General features: G+C 46.3%; 9 non-coding genes across 9 annotated transcripts; all 9 read left to right on the top strand.

The window, feature by feature from the left end:
* Nucleotides 1–939: 939 nt before the first annotated feature.
* On the top strand, nucleotides 940–1130 carry LOC130335571 (U2 spliceosomal RNA). The gene has a single exon (XR_008877180.1). It is a non-coding gene; the product is annotated as a U2 spliceosomal RNA (small nuclear RNA).
* Nucleotides 1131–3226: 2096 nt separating this feature from the next.
* LOC130335570 (U2 spliceosomal RNA) lies at nucleotides 3227–3417 on the top strand. Its single transcript, XR_008877179.1, has one exon. It is a non-coding gene; the product is annotated as a U2 spliceosomal RNA (small nuclear RNA).
* A 2094-nt stretch (nucleotides 3418–5511) lies between these two features.
* LOC130335569 (U2 spliceosomal RNA) lies at nucleotides 5512–5702 on the top strand. The gene has a single exon (XR_008877178.1). It is a non-coding gene; the product is annotated as a U2 spliceosomal RNA (small nuclear RNA).
* Nucleotides 5703–7799: 2097 nt separating this feature from the next.
* On the top strand, nucleotides 7800–7990 carry LOC130335568 (U2 spliceosomal RNA). Its single transcript, XR_008877177.1, has one exon. It is a non-coding gene; the product is annotated as a U2 spliceosomal RNA (small nuclear RNA).
* Nucleotides 7991–10065: 2075 nt separating this feature from the next.
* LOC130335566 (U2 spliceosomal RNA) lies at nucleotides 10066–10256 on the top strand. The gene has a single exon (XR_008877176.1). It is a non-coding gene; the product is annotated as a U2 spliceosomal RNA (small nuclear RNA).
* Nucleotides 10257–12344: 2088 nt separating this feature from the next.
* On the top strand, nucleotides 12345–12535 carry LOC130335503 (U2 spliceosomal RNA). The gene has a single exon (XR_008877129.1). It is a non-coding gene; the product is annotated as a U2 spliceosomal RNA (small nuclear RNA).
* A 2094-nt stretch (nucleotides 12536–14629) lies between these two features.
* On the top strand, nucleotides 14630–14820 carry LOC130335565 (U2 spliceosomal RNA). The gene has a single exon (XR_008877175.1). It is a non-coding gene; the product is annotated as a U2 spliceosomal RNA (small nuclear RNA).
* A 2101-nt stretch (nucleotides 14821–16921) lies between these two features.
* On the top strand, nucleotides 16922–17112 carry LOC130335564 (U2 spliceosomal RNA). Its single transcript, XR_008877174.1, has one exon. It is a non-coding gene; the product is annotated as a U2 spliceosomal RNA (small nuclear RNA).
* A 2086-nt stretch (nucleotides 17113–19198) lies between these two features.
* Nucleotides 19199–19389, top strand: LOC130335563 (U2 spliceosomal RNA). The gene has a single exon (XR_008877173.1). It is a non-coding gene; the product is annotated as a U2 spliceosomal RNA (small nuclear RNA).
* Nucleotides 19390–19927: the final 538 nt, after the last annotated feature.

Raw genomic sequence — 19927 nt, 5'->3', positions numbered from 1 at the left:
AAGTGATTTCGGCGGAGAAATATATATATATATATATATATATATATATATATATATATATATATATGCGCACACACACACATAGATATAAACGTATTCTCCGTTGAGATATTGCAGCCGCTGCTGTGTCCAGGCCCAGGAGCCTTAGCACTGTGCTGTGATGTCACTCAATACCACTGACATCACTAGGTGTAAACAACATCTCTCCTTTGCTGTGTATGTGACTATGGAGCTGTTTGGTGATGTCGTCTATTACGGCCTTCATAGAAGCAACAGGAGATTGTTGCATCCATCTAGAACCCTCAGAACTACAGTGCTATGATGTCACTCACTTCCACAGGCCTTGCAGAGTGTAAACAACAACAACCCAGCTTTGTTGTGTATGTAACCAAAGGGATTTGTGATGTCACCTAGAACCTTCACAGCAGCGACAGCTTTATGAGGAGCATCAGCACTGCTCTGCCTGAGCAGAACCATCACCGCCATAGGTTGTCAAATAACCCGGATTTAACCCACACAGGTAAGTCCAATGGGGTGCAGGCATGTCCTCTATGCTTACAGCTTCCCGTGGGTGTTGGTTTGATACCGTTTGGGGACAGCCAAGGAGGCATCTGCAGGCAACAAAGGTAGGTGTGTGCTTGTGTGTGTGTTTCCTATGCAGATCCTAAGCCCAGTGTCACATGCAAGTAGGAGGAGTAAGAAGGGTTCCTGGCAAATCCGGGTTATGGATTGCATTTAAAAAGGCCCCGTGGGAGTGCAATGGGCCCCTGTCTTGCTGCTTAGCAATAATGGTATGGGTTTAGGTTCTGCTGTGTGTACTGGTGGTTGACTGCCCCCCAGCCCAGAGTGTGCATGGAAAATTGTCTGGCAGCCTCCCTGACAGCAAGCAGTGATAGTGCCCATGAAGGGGACCTTGTTGGGCCCGCCCCTTTCACGGTTATCGCTTCTCGGCCTTTTGGCTAAGATCAAGTGTAGTATCTGTTCTTATCAGTTTAATATCTGATACGTCCCCTATCTGGGGACCATATATTAAATGGATTTTTGAGAACGGGGGCCGATTTCGAAGCTTGCTTCCGTCGCCCTATGCATTGACCCGATATGGCAGTATCTTCGGGTACAGTGCACCACCCCCTTACAGGGTTAAAAAGAAAGATTCCTACTTTCATTGCTACCTGCTTGCTGGCTAGCCAGCTAGCCAGCCCTGTGGGCCTTGCTGCTGCTGCAGCCAAAAAACAAAAGGTGGTGCTGCTGCTGCTTCTGCTGCTTCTGCTTCTGCTTGTGTCTGGCCCCTGTTGGAGCGTCCAGGCACAGGACTTCTGCTGCTGCTGACTAAATGGCCTCCTTAATTGGATCATTTGAGTAGCCAGCACACCTGTGCAGGTAGGGCATGACATGATAGGCAGCTGCCTTGATAGCGGGTGGGTGCTGAATGTTCCTAATTGACAAAATAAGATTAATGCTTATGAAGAAATATAAAATCTCATCCCTTCCCCAATATCGCGCCACACCCCTACCCCTTAATTCCCTGGTTGAACGTGATGGACATATGTCTTTTTTCGACCGTACTAACTATGTAACTATGTAACATAACATGGGGGGGGGGGGGGGGGGGTCTCCTGGCTGTTCACACAGGTGTGTCATTGCTGTACATTGACCATGCATTGCTTCTGTGGTATTGCAAAGGCAAAGACAAATGCTTCCAGCCATCCATTGCACTAATGGATTGGTCATCAGCTGGCTGTCTATGTCCCGCATCAATATAGACCAAAGTACAGAGGGTTAGGCTATGCTATTGTGCACCTACCTGATGCATCAGAAGGTGCGAGGCCCTTGCTAAATTCTGTGCACAGACTTTGAGATCTATGCTTTAGACTGTATCTAAACCTGCTCCAACATGGACTGACATTCTGGCCTACTTTCAGCCGATGCGACTTGTCTGTCGCTGAACAGTCGCTTTTTATGTATTCAGCACCTATGTATAATGTTGTAAAAATGCTCTAGAAGCTAAAGTCGCAGAAATGTCACACATATTTGGCCTGCAACTTTCTGTGCGACAAATTCAGACAGGAAAAATCAGTATAAATCCTTAGAAAATTATCCCCCAGTGTCTCCATCTGCTGGCGGTATTGAATAAGCATTGCTGCACTGATGGGGTATGCATTAGACGAAAAAAAAGAAGAAAAAGAAGAATAATACGCCCAGAAAAGAGGCGAAAAGGAGAAAAACGTAAAAAAACGTGAAAAAAAAGTAAGAGGAAGAGAAGGGAAAAAAAGGTGGAAATGGGTTTAAAAGTGATTTCGGCGGAGAAATATATATATATATATATATATATATATATATATATATATATATATGCGCACACACACACATAGATATAAACGTATTCTCCGTTGAGATATTGCAGCCGCTGCTGTGTCCAGGCCCAGGAGCCTTAGCACTGTGCTGTGATGTCACTCAATACCACTGACATCACTAGGTGTAAACAACATCTCTCCTTTGCTGTGTATGTGACTATGGAGCTGTTTGGTGATGTCGTCTATTACGGCCTTCATAGAAGCAACAGGAGATTGTTGCATCCATCTTGAACCCTCAGAACTACAGTGCTATGATGTCACTCACTTCCACAGGCCTTGCAGAGTGTAAACAACAACAACCCAGCTTTGTTGTGTATGTAACCAAAGGGATTTGTGATGTCACCTAGAACCTTCACAGCAGCGACAGCTTTATGAGGAGCATCAGCACTGCTCTGCCTGAGCAGAACCATCACCGCCATAGGTTGTCAAATAACCCGGATTTAACCCACACAGGTAAGTCCAATGGGGTGCAGGCATGTCCTCTATGCTTACAGCTTCCCGTGGGTGTTGGTTTGATACCGTTTGGGGACAGCCAAGGAGGCATCTGCAGGCAACAAAGGTAGGTGTGTGCTTGTGTGTGTGTTTCCTATGCAGATCCTAAGCCCAGTGTCACATGCAAGTAGGAGGAGTAAGAAGGGTTCCTGGCAAATCCGGGTTATGGATTGCATTTAAAAAGGCCCCGTGGGAGTGCAATGGGCCCCTGTCTTGCTGCTTAGCAATAATGGTATGGGTTTAGGTTCTGCTGTGTGTACTGGTGGTTGACTGCCCCCCAGCCCAGAGTGTGCATGGAAAATTGTCTGGCAGCCTCCCTGACAGCAAGCAGTGATAGTGCCCATGAAGGGGACCTTGTTGGGCCCGCCCCTTTCACGGTTATCGCTTCTCGGCCTTTTGGCTAAGATCAAGTGTAGTATCTGTTCTTATCAGTTTAATATCTGATACGTCCCCTATCTGGGGACCATATATTAAATGGATTTTTGAGAACGGGGGCCGATTTCGAAGCTTGCTTCCGTCGCCCTATGCATTGACCCGATATGGCAGTATCTTCGGGTACAGTGCACCACCCCCTTACAGGGTTAAAAAGAAAGATTCCTACTTTCATTGCTACCTGCTTGCTGGCTAGCCAGCTAGCCAGCCCTGTGGGCCTTGCTGCTGCTGCAGCCAAAAAACAAAAGGTGGTGCTGCTGCTGCTTCTGCTGCTTCTGCTTCTGCTTGTGTCTGGCCCCTGTTGGAGCGTCCAGGCACAGGACTTCTGCTGCTGCTGACTAAATGGCCTCCTTAATTGGATCATTTGAGTAGCCAGCACACCTGTGCAGGTAGGGCATGACATGATAGGCAGCTGCCTTGATAGCGGGTGGGTGCTGAATGTTCCTAATTGACAAAATAAGATTAATGCTTATGAAGAAATATAAAATCTCATCCCTTCCCCAATATCGCGCCACACCCCTACCCCTTAATTCCCTGGTTGAACGTGATGGACATATGTCTTTTTTCGACCGTACTAACTATGTAACTATGTAACATAACATGGGGGGGGGGGGGGGTCTCCTGGCTGTTCACACAGGTGTGTCATTGCTGTACATTGACCATGCATTGCTTCTGTGGTATTGCAAAGGCAAAGACAAATGCTTCCAGCCATCCATTGCACTAATGGATTGGTCATCAGCTGGCTGTCTATGTCCCGCATCAATATAGACCAAAGTACAGAGGGTTAGGCTATGCTATTGTGCACCTACCTGATGCATCAGAAGGTGCGAGGCCCTTGCTAAATTCTGTGCACAGACTTTGAGATCTATGCTTTAGACTGTATCTAAACCTGCTCCAACATGGACTGACATTCTGGCCTACTTTCAGCCGATGCGACTTGTCTGTCGCTGAACAGTCGCTTTTTATGTATTCAGCACCTATGTATAATGTTGTAAAAATGCTCTAGAAGCTAAAGTCGCAGAAATGTCACACATATTTGGCCTGCAACTTTCTGTGCGACAAATTCAGACAGGAAAAATCAGTATAAATCCTTAGAAAATTATCCCCCAGTGTCTCCATCTGCTGGCGGTATTGAATAAGCATTGCTGCACTGATGGGGTATGCATTAGACGAAAAAAAAGAAGAAAAAGAAGAATAATACACCCAGAAAAGAGGCGAAAAGGAGAAAAACGTAAAAAAACTTGAAAAAAAAGTAAGAGGAAGAGAAGGGAAAAAAAGGTGGAAATGGGTTTAAAAGTGATTTCGGCGGAGAAATATATATATATATATATATATATATATATATATATATATATATATATGCGCACACACACACATAGATATAAACGTATTCTCCGTTGAGATATTGCAGCCGCTGCTGTGTCCAGGCCCAGGAGCCTTAGCACTGTGCTGTGATGTCACTCAATACCACTGACATCACTAGGTGTAAACAACATCTCTCCTTTGCTGTGTATGTGACTATGGAGCTGTTTGGTGATGTCGTCTATTACGGCCTTCATAGAAGCAACAGGAGATTGTTGCATCCATCTTGAACCCTCAGAACTACAGTGCTATGATGTCACTCACTTCCACAGGCCTTGCAGAGTGTAAACAACAACAACCCAGCTTTGTTGTGTATGTAACCAAAGGGATTTGTGATGTCACCTAGAACCTTCACAGCAGCGACAGCTTTATGAGGAGCATCAGCACTGCTCTGCCTGAGCAGAACCATCACCGCCATAGGTTGTCAAATAACCCGGATTTAACCCACACAGGTAAGTCCAATGGGGTGCAGGCATGTCCTCTATGCTTACAGCTTCCCGTGGGTGTTGGTTTGATACCGTTTGGGGACAGCCAAGGAGGCATCTGCAGGCAACAAAGGTAGGTGTGTGCTTGTGTGTGTGTTTCCTATGCAGATCCTAAGCCCAGTGTCACATGCAAGTAGGAGGAGTAAGAAGGGTTCCTGGCAAATCCGGGTTATGGATTGCATTTAAAAAGGCCCCGTGGGAGTGCAATGGGCCCCTGTCTTGCTGCTTAGCAATAATGGTATGGGTTTAGGTTCTGCTGTGTGTACTGGTGGTTGACTGCCCCCCAGCCCAGAGTGTGCATGGAAAATTGTCTGGCAGCCTCCCTGACAGCAAGCAGTGATAGTGCCCATGAAGGGGACCTTGTTGGGCCCGCCCCTTTCACGATTATCGCTTCTCGGCCTTTTGGCTAAGATCAAGTGTAGTATCTGTTCTTATCAGTTTAATATCTGATACGTCCCCTATCTGGGGACCATATATTAAATGGATTTTTGAGAACGGGGGCCGATTTCGAAGCTTGCTTCCGTCGCCCTATGCATTGACCCGATATGGCAGTATCTTCGGGTACAGTGCACCACCCCCTTACAGGGTTAAAAAGAAAGATTCCTACTTTCATTGCTACCTGCTTGCTGGCTAGCCAGCTAGCCAGCCCTGTGGGCCTTGCTGCTGCTGCAGCCAAAAAACAAAAGGTGGTGCTGCTGCTGCTTCTGCTGCTTCTGCTTCTGCTTGTGTCTGGCCCCTGTTGGAGCGTCCAGGCACAGGACTTCTGCTGCTGCTGACTAAATGGCCTCCTTAATTGGATCATTTGAGTAGCCAGCACACCTGTGCAGGTAGGGCATGACATGATAGGCAGCTGCCTTGATAGCGGGTGGGTGCTGAATGTTCCTAATTGACAAAATAAGATTAATGCTTATGAAGAAATATAAAATCTCATCCCTTCCCCAATATCGCGCCACACCCCTACCCCTTAATTCCCTGGTTGAACGTGATGGACATATGTCTTTTTTCGACCGTACTAACTATGTAACTATGTAACATAACATGGGGGGGGGGGGGGGGGGGGTCTCCTGGCTGTTCACACAGGTGTGTCATTGCTGTACATTGACCATGCATTGCTTCTGTGGTATTGCAAAGGCAAAGACAAATGCTTCCAGCCATCCATTGCACTAATGGATTGGTCATCAGCTGGCTGTCTATGTCCCGCATCAATATAGACCAAAGTACAGAGGGTTAGGCTATGCTATTGTGCACCTACCTGATGCATCAGAAGGTGCGAGGCCCTTGCTAAATTCTGTGCACAGACTTTGAGATCTATGCTTTAGACTGTATCTAAACCTGCTCCAACATGGACTGACATTCTGGCCTACTTTCAGCCGATGCGACTTGTCTGTCGCTGAACAGTCGCTTTTTATGTATTCAGCACCTATGTATAATGTTGTAAAAATGCTCTAGAAGCTAAAGTCGCAGAAATGTCACACATATTTGGCCTGCAACTTTCTGTGCGACAAATTCAGACAGGAAAAATCAGTATAAATCCTTAGAAAATTATCCCCCAGTGTCTCCATCTGCTGGCGGTATTGAATAAGCATTGCTGCACTGATGGGGTATGCATTAGACGAAAAAAAAGAAGAAAAAGAAGAATAATACGCCCAGAAAAGAGGCGAAAAGGAGAAAAACGTAAAAAAACGTGAAAAAAAAGTAAGAGGAAGAGAAGGGAAAAAAAGGTGGAAATGGGTTTAAAAGTGATTTCGGCGGAGAAATATATATATATATATATATATATATATATATATATATATATATATGCGCACACACACACATAGATATAAACGTATTCTCCGTTGAGATATTGCAGCCGCTGCTGTGTCCAGGCCCAGGAGCCTTAGCACTGTGCTGTGATGTCACTCAATACCACTGACATCACTAGGTGTAAACAACATCTCTCCTTTGCTGTGTATGTGACTATGGAGCTGTTTGGTGATGTCGTCTATTACGGCCTTCATAGAAGCAACAGGAGATTGTTGCATCCATCTTGAACCCTCAGAACTACAGTGCTATGATGTCACTCACTTCCACAGGCCTTGCAGAGTGTAAACAACAACAACCCAGCTTTGTTGTGTATGTAACCAAAGGGATTTGTGATGTCACCTAGAACCTTCACAGCAGCGACAGCTTTATGAGGAGCATCAGCACTGCTCTGCCTGAGCAGAACCATCACCGCCATAGGTTGTCAAATAACCCGGATTTAACCCACACAGGTAAGTCCAATGGGGTGCAGGCATGTCCTCTATGCTTACAGCTTCCCGTGGGTGTTGGTTTGATACCGTTTGGGGACAGCCAAGGAGGCATCTGCAGGCAACAAAGGTAGGTGTGTGCTTGTGTGTGTGTTTCCTATGCAGATCCTAAGCCCAGTGTCACATGCAAGTAGGAGGAGTAAGAAGGGTTCCTGGCAAATCCGGGTTATGGATTGCATTTAAAAAGGCCCCGTGGGAGTGTAATGGGCCCCTGTCTTGCTGCTTAGCAATAATGGTATGGGTTTAGGTTCTGCTGTGTGTACTGGTGGTTGACTGCCCCCCAGCCCAGAGTGTGCATGGAAAATTGTCTGGCAGCCTCCCTGACAGCAAGCAGTGATAGTGCCCATGAAGGGGACCTTGTTGGGCCCGCCCCTTTCACGGTTATCGCTTCTCGGCCTTTTGGCTAAGATCAAGTGTAGTATCTGTTCTTATCAGTTTAATATCTGATACGTCCCCTATCTGGGGACCATATATTAAATGGATTTTTGAGAACGGGGGCCGATTTCGAAGCTTGCTTCCGTCGCCCTATGCATTGACCCGATATGGCAGTATCTTCGGGTACAGTGCACCACCCCCTTACAGGGTTAAAAAGAAAGATTCCTACTTTCATTGCTACCTGCTTGCTGGCTAGCCAGCTAGCCAGCCCTGTGGGCCTTGCTGCTGCTGCAGCCAAAAAACAAAAGGTGGTGCTGCTGCTGCTTCTGCTGCTTCTGCTTCTGCTTGTGTCTGGCCCCTGTTGGAGCGTCCAGGCACAGGACTTCTGCTGCTGCTGACTAAATGGCCTCCTTAATTGGATCATTTGAGTAGCCAGCACACCTGTGCAGGTAGGGCATGACATGATAGGCAGCTGCCTTGATAGCGGGTGGGTGCTGAATGTTCCTAATTGACAAAATAAGATTAATGCTTATGAAGAAATATAAAATCTCATCCCTTCCCCAATATCGCGCCACACCCCTACCCCTTAATTCCCTGGTTGAACGTGATGGACATATGTCTTTTTTCGACCGTACTAACTATGTAACATAACATGGGGGGGGGGGGTCTCCTGGCTGTTCACACAGGTGTGTCATTGCTGTACATTGACCATGCATTGCTTCTGTGGTATTGCAAAGGCAAAGACAAATGCTTCCAGCCATCCATTGCACTAATGGATTGGTCATCAGCTGGCTGTCTATGTCCCGCATCAATATAGACCAAAGTACAGAGGGTTAGGCTATGCTATTGTGCACCTACCTGATGCATCAGAAGGTGCGAGGCCCTTGCTAAATTCTGTGCACAGACTTTGAGATCTATGCTTTAGACTGTATCTAAACCTGCTCCAACATGGACTGACATTCTGGCCTACTTTCAGCCGATGCGACTTGTCTGTCGCTGAACAGTCGCTTTTTATGTATTCAGCACCTATGTATAATGTTGTAAAAATGCTCTAGAAGCTAAAGTCGCAGAAATGTCACACATATTTGGCCTGCAACTTTCTGTGCGACAAATTCAGACAGGAAAAATCAGTATAAATCCTTAGAAAATTATCCCCCAGTGTCTCCATCTGCTGGCGGTATTGAATAAGCATTGCTGCACTGATGGGGTATGCATTAGACGAAAAAAAAGAAGAAAAAGAAGAATAATACGCCCAGAAAAGAGGCGAAAAGGAGAAAAACGTAAAAAAACGTGAAAAAAAAGTAAGAGGAAGAGAAGGGAAAAAAAGGTGGAAATGGGTTTAAAAGTGATTTCGGCGGAGAAATATATATATATATATATATATATATATATATATATATATGCGCACACACACACATAGATATAAACGTATTCTCCGTTGAGATATTGCAGCCGCTGCTGTGTCCAGGCCCAGGAGCCTTAGCACTGTGCTGTGATGTCACTCAATACCACTGACATCACTAGGTGTAAACAACATCTCTCCTTTGCTGTGTATGTGACTATGGAGCTGTTTGGTGATGTCGTCTATTACGGCCTTCATAGAAGCAACAGGAGATTGTTGCATCCATCTTGAACCCTCAGAACTACAGTGCTATGATGTCACTCACTTCCACAGGCCTTGCAGAGTGTAAACAACAACAACCCAGCTTTGTTGTGTATGTAACCAAAGGGATTTGTGATGTCACCTAGAACCTTCACAGCAGCGACAGCTTTATGAGGAGCATCAGCACTGCTCTGCCTGAGCAGAACCATCACCGCCATAGGTTGTCAAATAACCCGGATTTAACCCACACAGGTAAGTCCAATGGGGTGCAGGCATGTCCTCTATGCTTACAGCTTCCCGTGGGTGTTGGTTTGATACCGTTTGGGGACAGCCAAGGAGGCATCTGCAGGCAACAAAGGTAGGTGTGTGCTTGTGTGTGTGTTTCCTATGCAGATCCTAAGCCCAGTGTCACATGCAAGTAGGAGGAGTAAGAAGGGTTCCTGGCAAATCCGGGTTATGGATTGCATTTAAAAAGGCCCCGTGGGAGTGCAATGGGCCCCTGTCTTGCTGCTTAGCAATAATGGTATGGGTTTAGGTTCTGCTGTGTGTACTGGTGGTTGACTGCCCCCCAGCCCAGAGTGTGCATGGAAAATTGTCTGGCAGCCTCCCTGACAGCAAGCAGTGATAGTGCCCATGAAGGGGACCTTGTTGGGCCCGCCCCTTTCACGGTTATCGCTTCTCGGCCTTTTGGCTAAGATCAAGTGTAGTATCTGTTCTTATCAGTTTAATATCTGATACGTCCCCTATCTGGGGACCATATATTAAATGGATTTTTGAGAACGGGGGCCGATTTCGAAGCTTGCTTCCGTCGCCCTATGCATTGACCCGATATGGCAGTATCTTCGGGTACAGTGCACCACCCCCTTACAGGGTTAAAAAGAAAGATTCCTACTTTCATTGCTACCTGCTTGCTGGCTAGCCAGCTAGCCAGCCCTGTGGGCCTTGCTGCTGCTGCAGCCAAAAAACAAAAGGTGGTGCTGCTGCTGCTTCTGCTGCTTCTGCTTCTGCTTGTGTCTGGCCCCTGTTGGAGCGTCCAGGCACAGGACTTCTGCTGCTGCTGACTAAATGGCCTCCTTAATTGGATCATTTGAGTAGCCAGCACACCTGTGCAGGTAGGGCATGACATGATAGGCAGCTGCCTTGATAGCGGGTGGGTGCTGAATGTTCCTAATTGACAAAATAAGATTAATGCTTATGAAGAAATATAAAATCTCATCCTTCCCCAATATCGCGCCACACCCCTACCCCTTAATTCCCTGGTTGAACGTGATGGACATATGTCTTTTTTCGACCGTACTAACTATGTAACTATGTAACATAACATGGGGGGGGGGGGGGTCTCCTGGCTGTTCACACAGGTGTGTCATTGCTGTACATTGACCATGCATTGCTTCTGTGGTATTGCAAAGGCAAAGACAAATGCTTCCAGCCATCCATTGCACTAATGGATTGGTCATCAGCTGGCTGTCTATGTCCCGCATCAATATAGACCAAAGTACAGAGGGTTAGGCTATGCTATTGTGCACCTACCTGATGCATCAGAAGGTGCGAGGCCCTTGCTAAATTCTGCACAGACTTTGAGATCTATGCTTTAGACTGTATCTAAACCTGCTCCAACATGGACTGACATTCTGGCCTACTTTCAGCCGATGCGACTTGTCTGTCGCTGAACAGTCGCTTTTTATGTATTCAGCACCTATGTATAATGTTGTAAAAATGCTCTAGAAGCTAAAGTCGCAGAAATGTCACACATATTTGGCCTGCAACTTTCTGTGCGACAAATTCAGACAGGAAAAATCAGTATAAATCCTTAGAAAATTATCCCCCAGTGTCTCCATCTGCTGGCGGTATTGAATAAGCATTGCTGCACTGATGGGGTATGCATTAGACGAAAAAAAAGAAGAAAAAGAAGAATAATACGCCCAGAAAAGAGGCGAAAAGGAGAAAAACGTAAAAAAACGTGAAAAAAAAGTAAGAGGAAGAGAAGGGAAAAAAAGGTGGAAATGGGTTTAAAAGTGATTTCGGCGGAGAAATATATATATATATATATATATATATATATATATATATATATATATGCGCACACACACACATAGATATAAACGTATTCTCCGTTGAGATATTGCAGCCGCTGCTGTGTCCAGGCCCAGGAGCCTTAGCACTGTGCTGTGATGTCACTCAATACCACTGACATCACTAGGTGTAAACAACATCTCTCCTTTGCTGTGTATGTGACTATGGAGCTGTTTGGTGATGTCGTCTATTACGGCCTTCATAGAAGCAACAGGAGATTGTTGCATTCATCTTGAACCCTCAGAACTACAGTGCTATGATGTCACTCACTTCCACAGGCCTTGCAGAGTGTAAACAACAACAACCCAGCTTTGTTGTGTATGTAACCAAAGGGATTTGTGATGTCACCTAGAACCTTCACAGCAGCGACAGCTTGATGAGGAGCATCAGCACTGCTCTGCCTGAGCAGAACCATCACCGCCATAGGTTGTCAAATAACCCGGATTTAACCCACACAGGTAAGTCCAATGGGGTGCAGGCATGTCCTCTATGCTTACAGCTTCCCGTGGGTGTTGGTTTGATACCGTTTGGGGACAGCCAAGGAGGCATCTGCAGGCAACAAAGGTAGGTGTGTGCTTGTGTGTGTGTTTCCTATGCAGATCCTAAGCCCAGTGTCACATGCAAGTAGGAGGAGTAAGAAGGGTTCCTGGCAAATCCGGGTTATGGATTGCATTTAAAAAGGCCCCGTGGGAGTGCAATGGGCCCCTGTCTTGCTGCTTAGCAATAATGGTATGGGTTTAGGTTCTGCTGTGTGTACTGGTGGTTGACTGCCCCCCAGCCCAGAGTGTGCATGGAAAATTGTCTGGCAGCCTCCCTGACAGCAAGCAGTGATAGTGCCCATGAAGGGGACCTTGTTGGGCCCGCCCCTTTCACGGTTATCGCTTCTCGGCCTTTTGGCTAAGATCAAGTGTAGTATCTGTTCTTATCAGTTTAATATCTGATACGTCCCCTATCTGGGGACCATATATTAAATGGATTTTTGAGAACGGGGGCCGATTTCGAAGCTTGCTTCCGTCGCCTTATGCATTGACCCGATATGGCAGTATCTTCGGGTACAGTGCACCACCCCCTTACAGGGTTAAAAAGAAAGATTCCTACTTTCATTGCTACCTGCTTGCTGGCTAGCCAGCTAGCCAGCCCTGTGGGCCTTGCTGCTGCTGCAGCCAAAAAACAAAAGGTGGTGCTGCTGCTGCTTCTGCTGCTTCTGCTTCTGCTTGTGTCTGGCCCCTGTTGGAGCGTCCAGGCACAGGACTTCTGCTGCTGCTGACTAAATGGCCTCCTTAATTGGATCATTTGAGTAGCCAGCACACCTGTGCAGGTAGGGCATGACATGATAGGCAGCTGCCTTGATAGCGGGTGGGTGCTGAATGTTCCTAATTGACAAAATAAGATTAATGCTTATGAAGAAATATAAAATCTCATCCCTTCCCCAATATCGCGCCACACCCCTACCCCTTAATTCCCTGGTTGAACGTGATGGACATATGTCTTTTTTCGACCGTACTAACTATGTAACTATGTAACATAACATGGGGGGGGGGGGGGGGGTCTCCTGGCTGTTCACACAGGTGTGTCATTGCTGTACATTGACCATGCATTGCTTCTGTGGTATTGCAAAGGCAAAGACAAATGCTTCCAGCCATCCATTGCACTAATGGATTGGTCATCAGCTGGCTGTCTATGTCCCGCATCAATATAGACCAAAGTACAGAGGGTTAGGCTATGCTATTGTGCACCTACCTGATGCATCAGAAGGTGCGAGGCCCTTGCTAAATTCTGTGCACAGACTTTGAGATCTATGCTTTAGACTGTATCTAAACCTGCTCCAACATGGACTGACATTCTGGCCTACTTTCAGCCGATGCGACTTGTCTGTCGCTGAACAGTCGCTTTTTATGTATTCAGCACCTATGTATAATGTTGTAAAAATGCTCTAGAAGCTAAAGTCGCAGAAATGTCACACATATTTGGCCTGCAACTTTCTGTGCGACAAATTCAGACAGGAAAAATCAGTATAAATCCTTAGAAAATTATCCCCCAGTGTCTCCATCTGCTGGCGGTATTGAATAAGCATTGCTGCACTGATGGGGTATGCATTAGACGAAAAAAAAGAAGAAAAAGAAGAATAATACGCCCAGAAAAGAGGCGAAAAGGAGAAAAACGTAAAAAAACGTGAAAAAAAAGTAAGAGGAAGAGAAGGGAAAAAAAGGTGGAAATGGGTTTAAAAGTGATTTCGGCGGAGAAATATATATATATATATATATATATATATATATATATATATATATATGCGCACACACACACATAGATATAAACGTATTCTCCGTTGAGATATTGCAGCCGCTGCTGTGTCCAGGCCCAGGAGCCTTAGCACTGTGCTGTGATGTCACTCAATACCACTGACATCACTAGGTGTAAACAACATCTCTCCTTTGCTGTGTATGTGACTATGGAGCTGTTTGGTGATGTCGTCTATTACGGCCTTCATAGAAGCAACAGGAGATTGTTGCATCCATCTTGAACCCTCAGAACTACAGTGCTATGATGTCACTCACTTCCACAGGCCTTGCAGAGTGTAAACAACAACAACCCAGCTTTGTTGTGTATGTAACCAAAGGGATTTGTGATGTCACCTAGAACCTTCACAGCAGCGACAGCTTTATGAGGAGCATCAGCACTGCTCTGCCTGAGCAGAACCATCACCGCCATAGGTTGTCAAATAACCCGGATTTAACCCACACAGGTAAGTCCAATGAGGTGCAGGCATGTCCTCTATGCTTACAGCTTCCCGTGGGTGTTGGTTTGATACCGTTTGGGGACAGCCAAGGAGGCATCTGCAGGCAACAAAGGTAGGTGTGTGCTTGTGTGTGTGTTTCCTATGCAGATCCTAAGCCCAGTGTCACATGCAAGTAGGAGGAGTAAGAAGGGTTCCTGGCAAATCCGGGTTATGGATTGCATTTAAAAAGGCCCCGTGGGAGTGCAATGGGCCCCTGTCTTGCTGCTTAGCAATAATGGTATGGGTTTAGGTTCTGCTGTGTGTACTGGTGGTTGACTGCCCCCCAGCCCAGAGTGTGCATGGAAAATTGTCTGGCAGCCTCCCTGACAGCAAGCAGTGATAGTGCCCATGAAGGGGACCTTGTTGGGCCCGCCCCTTTCACGGTTATCGCTTCTCGGCCTTTTGGCTAAGATCAAGTGTAGTATCTGTTCTTATCAGTTTAATATCTGATACGTCCCCTATCTGGGGACCATATATTAAATGGATTTTTGAGAACGGGGGCCGATTTCGAAGCTTGCTTCCGTCGCCCTATGCATTGACCCGATATGGCAGTATCTTCGGGTACAGTGCACCACCCCCTTACAGGGTTAAAAAGAAAGATTCCTACTTTCATTGCTACCTGCTTGCTGGCTAGCCAGCTAGCCAGCCCTGTGGGCCTTGCTGCTGCTGCAGCCAAAAAACAAAAGGTGGTGCTGCTGCTGCTTCTGCTGCTTCTGCTTCTGCTTGTGTCTGGCCCCTGTTGGAGCGTCCAGGCACAGGACTTCTGCTGCTGCTGACTAAATGGCCTCCTTAATTGGATCATTTGAGTAGCCAGCACACCTGTGCAGGTAGGGCATGACATGATAGGCAGCTGCCTTGATAGCGGGTGGGTGCTGAATGTTCCTAATTGACAAAATAAGATTAATGCTTATGAAGAAATATAAAATCTCATCCCTTCCCCAATATCGCGCCACACCCCTACCCCTTAATTCCCTGGTTGAACGTGATGGACATATGTCTTTTTTCGACCGTACTAACTATGTAACTATGTAACATAACATGGGGGGGGGGGGGGGGGGGGTCTCCTGGCTGTTCACACAGGTGTGTCATTGCTGTACATTGACCATGCATTGCTTCTGTGGTATTGCAAAGGCAAAGACAAATGCTTCCAGCCATCCATTGCACTAATGGATTGGTCATCAGCTGGCTGTCTATGTCCCGCATCAATATAGACCAAAGTACAGAGGGTTAGGCTATGCTATTGTGCACCTACCTGATGCATCAGAAGGTGCAAGGCCCTTGCTAAATTCTGTGCACAGACTTTGAGATCTATGCTTTAGACTGTATCTAAACCTGCTCCAACATGGACTGACATTCTGGCCTACTTTCAGCCGATGCGACTTGTCTGTCGCTGAACAGTCGCTTTTTATGTATTCAGCACCTATGTATAATGTTGTAAAAATGCTCTAGAAGCTAAAGTCGCAGAAATGTCACACATATTTGGCCTGCAACTTTCTGTGCGACAAATTCAGACAGGAAAAATCAGTATAAATCCTTAGAAAATTATCCCCCAGTGTCTCCATCTGCTGGCGGTATTGAATAAGCATTGCTGCACTGATGGGGTATGCATTAGACGAAAAAAAAGAAGAAAAAGAAGAATAATACGCCCAGAAAAGAGGCGAAAAGGAGAAAAACGTAAAAAAACGTGAAAAAAAAGTAAGAGGAAGAGAAGGGAAAAAAAGGTGGAAATGGGTTTAAAAGTGATTTCGGCGGAGAAATATATATATATATATATATATATATATATATATATATATATATATATATGCGCACACACACACATAGATATAAACGTATTCTCCGTTGAGATATTGCAGCCGCTGCTGTGTCCAGGCCCAGGAGCCTTAGCACTGTGCTGTGATGTCACTCAATACCACTGACATCACTAGGTGTAAACAACATCTCTCCTTTGCTGTGTATGTGACTATGGAGCTGTTTGGTGATGTCGTCTATTATGGCCTTCATAGAAGCAACAGGAGATTGTTGCATCCATCTTGAACCCTCAGAACTACAGTGCTATGATGTCACTCACTTCCACAGGCCTTGCAGAGTGTAAACAACAACAACCCAGCTTTGTTGTGTATGTAACCAAAGGGATTTGTGATGTCACCTAGAACCTTCACAGCAGCGACAGCTTTATGAGGAGCATCAGCACTGCTCTGCCTGAGCAGAACCATCACCGCCATAGGTTGTCAAATAACCCGGATTTAACCCACACAGGTAAGTCCAATGGGGTGCAGGCATGTCCTCTATGCTTACAGCTTCCCGTGGGTGTTGGTTTGATACCGTTTGGGGACAGCCAAGGAGGCATCTGCAGGCAACAAAGGTAGGTGTGTGCTTGTGTGTGTGTTTCCTATGCAGATCCTAAGCCCAGTGTCACATGCAAGTAGGAGGAGTAAGAAGGGTTCCTGGCAAATCCGGGTTATGGATTGCATTTAAAAAGGCCCCGTGGGAGTGCAATGGGCCCCTGTCTTGCTGCTTAGCAATAATGGTATGGGTTTAGGTTCTGCTGTGTGTACTGGTGGTTGACTGCCCCCCAGCCCAGAGTGTGCATGGAAAATTGTCTGGCAGCCTCCCTGACAGCAAGCAGTGATAGTGCCCATGAAGGGGACCTTGTTGGGCCCGCCCCTTTCACGGTTATCGCTTCTCGGCCTTTTGGCTAAGATCAAGTGTAGTATCTGTTCTTATCAGTTTAATATCTGATACGTCCCCTATCTGGGGACCATATATTAAATGGATTTTTGAGAACGGGGGCCGATTTCGAAGCTTGCTTCCGTCGCCCTATGCATTGACCCGATATGGCAGTATCTTCGGGTACAGTGCACCACCCCCTTACAGGGTTAAAAAGAAAGATTCCTACTTTCATTGCTACCTGCTTGCTGGCTAGCCAGCTAGCCAGCCCTGTGGGCCTTGCTGCTGCTGCAGCCAAAAAACAAAAGGTGGTGCTGCTGCTGCTTCTGCTGCTTCTGCTTCTGCTTGTGTCTGGCCCCTGTTGGAGCGTCCAGGCACAGGACTTCTGCTGCTGCTGACTAAATGGCCTCCTTAATTGGATCATTTGAGTAGCCAGCACACCTGTGCAGGTAGGGCATGACATGATAGGCAGCTGCCTTGATAGCGGGTGGGTGCTGAATGTTCCTAATTGACAAAATAAGATTAATGCTTATGAAGAAATATAAAATCTCATCCCTTCCCCAATATCGCGCCACACCCCTACCCCTTAATTCCCTGGTTGAACGTGATGGACATATGTCTTTTTTCGACCGTACTAACTATGTAACTATGTAACATAACATGGGGGGGGGGGTCTCCTGGCTGTTCACACAGGTGTGTCATTGCTGTACATTGACCATGCATTGCTTCTGTGGTATTGCAAAGGCAAAGACAAATGCTTCCAGCCATCCATTGCACTAATGGATTGGTCATCAGCTGGCTGTCTATGTCCCGCATCAATATAGACCAAAGTACAGAGGGTTAGGCTATGCTATTGTGCACCTACCTGATGCATCAGAAGGTGCGAGGCCCTTGCTAAATTCTGTGCACAGACTTTGAGATCTATGCTTTAGACTGTATCTAAACCTGCTCCAACATGGACTGACATTCTGGCCTACTTTCAGCCGATGCGACTTGTCTGTCGCTGAACAGTCGCTTTTTATGTATTCAGCACCTATGTATAATGTTGTAAAAATGCTCTAGAAGCTAAAGTCGCAGAAATGTCACACATATTTGGCCTGCAACTTTCTGTGCGACAAATTCAGACAGGAAAAATCAGTATAAATCCTTAGAAAATTATCCCCCAGTGTCTCCATCTGCTGGCGGTATTGAATAAGCATTGCTGCACTGATGGGGTATGCATTAGACGAAAAAAAAGAAGAAAGAAGAATAATACGCCCAGAAAAGAGGCGAAAAGGAGAAAAACGTAAAAAAACGTGAAAAAAAAGTAAGAGGAAGAGAAGGGAAAAAAAGGTGGAAATGGGTTTAAAAGTGATTTCGGCGGAGAAATATATATATATATATATATATATATATATATATATATATATATATGCGCACACACACACATAGATATAAACGTATTCTCCGTTGAGATATTGCAGCCGCTGCTGTGTCCAGGCCCAGGAGCCTTAGCACTGTGCTGTGATGTCACTCAATACCACTGACATCACTAGGTGTAAACAACATCTCTCCTTTGCTGTGTATGTGACTATGGAGCTGTTTGGTGATGTCGTCTATTACGGCCTTCATAGAAGCAACAGGAGATTGTTGCATCCATCTTGAACCCTCAGAACTACAGTGCTATGATGTCACTCACTTCCACAGGCCTTGCAGAGTGTAAACAACAACAACCCAGCTTTGTTGTGTATGTAACCAAAGGGATTTGTGATGTCACCTAGAACCTTCACAGCAGCGACAGCTTTATGAGGAGCATCAGCACTGCTCTGCCTGAGCAGAACCATCACCGCCATAGGTTGTCAAATAACCCGGATTTAACCCACACAGGTAAGTCCAATGGGGTGCAGGCATGTCCTCTATGCTTACAGCTTCCCGTGGGTGTTGGTTTGATACCGTTTGGGGACAGCCAAGGAGGCATCTGCAGGCAACAAAGGTAGGTGTGTGCTTGTGTGTGTGTTTCCTATGCAGATCCTAAGCCCAGTGTCACATGCAAGTAGGAGGAGTAAGAAGGGTTCCTGGCAAATCCGGGTTATGGATTGCATTTAAAAAGGCCCCGTGGGAGTGCAATGGGCCCCTGTCTTGCTGCTTAGCAATAATGGTATGGGTTTAGGTTCTGCTGTGTGTACTGGTGGTTGACTGCCCCCCAGCCCAGAGTGTGCATGGAAAATTGTCTGGCAGCCTCCCTGACAGCAAGCAGTGATAGTGCCCATGAAGGGGACCTTGTTGGGCCCGCCCCTTTCACGGTTATCGCTTCTCGGCCTTTTGGCTAAGATCAAGTGTAGTATCTGTTCTTATCAGTTTAATATCTGATACGTCCCCTATCTGGGGACCATATATTAAATGGATTTTTGAGAACGGGGGCCGATTTCGAAGCTTGCTTCCGTCGCCCTATGCATTGACCCGATATGGCAGTATCTTCGGGTACAGTGCACCACCCCCTTACAGGGTTAAAAAGAAAGATTCCTACTTTCATTGCTACCTGCTTGCTGGCTAGCCAGCTAGCCAGCCCTGTGGGCCTTGCTGCTGCTGCAGCCAAAAAACAAAAGGTGGTGCTGCTGCTGCTTCTGCTGCTTCTGCTTCTGCTTGTGTCTGGCCCCTGTTGGAGCGTCCAGGCACAGGACTTCTGCTGCTGCTGACTAAATGGCCTCCTTAATTGGATCATTTGAGTAGCCAGCACACCTGTGCAGGTAGGGCATGACATGATAGGCAGCTGCCTTGATAGCGGGTGGGTGCTGAATGTTCCTAATTGACAAAATAAGATTAATGCTTATGAAGAAATATAAAATCTCATCCCTTCCCCAATATCGCGCCACACCCCTACCCCTTAATTCCCTGGTTGAACGTGATGGACATATGTCTTTTTTCGACCGTACTAACTATGTAACTATGTAACATAACATGGGGGGGGGGGGGGGTCTCCTGGCTGTTCACACAGGTGTGTCATTGCTGTACATTGACCATGCATTGCTTCTGTG

Source organism: Hyla sarda, unplaced genomic scaffold, assembly GCF_029499605.1.
Source record: "Hyla sarda isolate aHylSar1 unplaced genomic scaffold, aHylSar1.hap1 scaffold_451, whole genome shotgun sequence".
In the NCBI taxonomy this organism is placed as follows: Eukaryota; Metazoa; Chordata; class Amphibia; order Anura; family Hylidae; genus Hyla; species Hyla sarda.
The sequence above is the reverse complement of the archived record's forward strand: the minus strand, read 5'-3'. Positions and strand labels throughout refer to the sequence as shown.